Genomic DNA, 3,186 nt, shown 5'->3' on the forward strand with positions numbered 1-3,186 from the left:
TCACATGTACTCGAGAGCATGTGTTAATGTCAATTACATCCTAATGTGCATCCATCACCACTTTTCCCATCCTCTTCCTTGCTATAGTTATCTATTTGAATTTAATTTACTTTCTCTTCCCTTTTTCAAGATGGACACCAAGAAAGGAAAGGAGAAAGCTACTCCCAAACCACAGGCAAGGAGAGGAACAACAAGAGCCCCAGCTGAGGAACCCACAACCCCCATCCACTTGCACATCTTAGCATGCACCGAGGACGGTGCAATCTTTAAGTGTGGGGAGGTCAATACTGATCTCCATGGGTTAGTACTCTCTTATCTCAACACCATTGTTTTATTTTCTTTGTTTGTTCATTATTGCATATGCATGTTGATGCCAAGGCATCTTAGGCTAGTTTCACTAGCATTTTTCTGTTAGTTTTAGTTGTTTTATGCATTTTCTTGAGCTTAAAGTAACCAAGAATGGTTAAATGAATAACAAAGCAATGAACCATCCAAATAGTATGATTTTGATGCAAATTCCATGAGTTTTTAGTTATATTACTTGAATGCTATGAATGGAAGATTTCTCATGAAATTTTGCAAGACTTTGATGCAGTTGTTTGGATGATTTTAGGGAAGAAGAGGTTAGGCAAGGAAGCAACAAAATCAATAAAGGAAGCTTGAATATCACATGTGGAGTTTAAGTTCCAGTTTAAGCTTAAACTGGAACTTAAACTGCCAAGCCATATAATGCTGGGAACTATCAGTGGCGTTTAAGCTCCAGTTTAAGCTTAAACTGGAGCTTAAACGCCAAAATCATGAAAGCTGAGGAAAAGCTGAAAGTGGCGTTTAACCTCCTGTTTAACCTTAAACTGGAAGTTAAACGCCAGAAATGAGAAATGCACCAGGGAGCCATTTCCACGTTTAAGCTCCAGTTTAACCTTAAACTGGAGCTTAAACGTGTTCGACCAAAATTCTCCTCCAGGGTTGCTTTCTTCATTTCCACATTTAAGCTCCAGTTTAAGCTTAAACTGGAGCTTAAACGTGTTCGAACATTCCACACTCCAGGGTTGCTTTCTTCCATTTCCACATTTAAGCTTCAGTTTAACCTTAAACTGAAGCTTAAACGTGTTCGACTACTTTAGCCTCCAGGGTTGCTTTCTTCCATTTCCACGTTTAAGCTTCAGTTTAACCTTAAACTGAAGCTTAAACATGCTTGAGTTATACCACCTCCAGGAGTGTCCAACGTTTAAGTTCCAGTTTAAGCTTAAACTGGAACTTAAACGTGCTTCCACAAAAGGCATCACTGGAAGTGTCTGGCGTTTAAGTTGCAGTTTAAGCTTTGATGAGCGGAAAATTTGTACGCTTTTTGGCATTGTTTTTAGTATGTTTTTGGTAGTTTTAGTTTAGTTTTTATTATATTTTTATTAGTTTTTAGTTAAAATTCACTTTTCTGGACTTTACTATGAGTTTGTGTGTTTTTCTGTGATTTCAGGTATTTTCTGGCTGAAATTGAGGGACCTGAGCAAAAATCTGATTCAGAGACTGAAAAGGACTGCAGATGCTGTTGGATTCTGACCTCCCTGCACTCGAAGTGGATTTTCTGGAGCTACAGAAGCCCAATTGGCGCGCTCTCAACGGCGTTGGAAAGTAGACATCCTGGGCTTTCCAGCAATATATAATAGTCCATACTTTGCCCAAGATTTGAAGGCCCAAACCGGCGTTCAAAGTCACCTACAGAAATTCCAGCGTTAAACGCCGGAACTGGCATAAAACTTGGAGTTAAACGCCCAAACTGGCATAAAAGCTGGCGTTTAACTCCAGAAAAAGTCTCTACACGAAATTCCTTCATTGCTCAGCCCAAGCACACACCAAGTGGGCCCGGAAGTGGATTTTTATGTCATTTACTCATTTCTGTACACCTTAGGCTACTAGTTTTCTATAAGTAGGACCTTGTACTATTGTATTTGACATCTGGGTAGCTATCTTTGAGTTTTATGCTATCTTAGATCATTGGGAGGCTGGCCATTCGGCCATGCCTAGACCTTATGCTTATGTATTTTCAACGGTGGAGTTTCTACACACCATAGATTAAGGTGTGGAGCTCTGCTGTACCTCGAGTATTAATGCAATTACTATTGTTCCTCCATTCAATTCCGCTTGTTCTTGTTCTAAGATATCACTTGTTCTTCAACTTGATGAATGTGATGATCCGTGACACTCATCATCATTCTCACTCATGAACAAGGTGACTGACAACCATTCTTGTTTTACAAGCATCTGAGGCTTAGTGAATATCTCTTGGATTCTTTAATCGGAATCTTCGTGGTATAGGCAGGACCTGATGGCGGCATTCAAGAGAATCCGGAAGGTCTAAACCTTGTCTGTGGTATTCTGAGTAGGATTCAATGATTGAATGACTGTGACGTGCTTCAAACCTGTAACCTACTGGGCGTTAGTGACAGACGCAAAAGAGTTATTCTATTCCGGTAGGGGAGGGAACCAAACCGGTGATTGGCCGCACTGTGACAGAGTGTAAGAGCATTAGCTTTCACTGCGCGGATGGGAGGTAGCTGCTGACAACAGTGAAACCCTACACGAGCTTGCCATGGAAAGGAGTAAGAAGGATTGGATGAAGACAGTAGGAAAGTAGAGAGACGGAAGGGAAGGCATCTTCATGCGCTTATCTGAAGTTCCTACCAATGAATTACATAAGTATCTCTATCTTTATCTTTATGTTATTTTCGTTCATCACCATTAGACATTTGAGTCTGCCTGACTGAGATTTACAAGATGACCATAGCTTGCTTCATACCACCAATCTCCGTGGGATCGACCCTTACTCGCGTAAGGTATTACTTGGACGACCCAGTGCACTTGCTGGTTAGTTGTGCGAAGTTGTAGTGATCACAATTTCGTGCACCAAGTTTTTGGCGCCGTTGCCGGGGATTGTTCTTGTGTATGGACAACTGACGGTTCATCTTGTTGCTTAGATTAGGCATTTTTCTTCAGAGTTCTTAAGAATGAATTCTAGTGTTTCAAGGTGATGTTCTTATCATCACCAAGGCTGATTGATTCTCATCAATTTAGCTCTTTAATGCAATGTCCTGCTGAAGCTTAGCCGGCCATGTCTAATTCCTTTAGACTAAAGCTTTAGACTAACATTGCAGGATTCCTGGAATTCTCATTAAGAACTTTGATACTTTT

Source organism: Arachis stenosperma, chromosome 1 (genome assembly GCF_014773155.1).
Source record: "Arachis stenosperma cultivar V10309 chromosome 1, arast.V10309.gnm1.PFL2, whole genome shotgun sequence".
In the NCBI taxonomy this organism is placed as follows: Eukaryota; Viridiplantae; Streptophyta; class Magnoliopsida; order Fabales; family Fabaceae; genus Arachis; species Arachis stenosperma.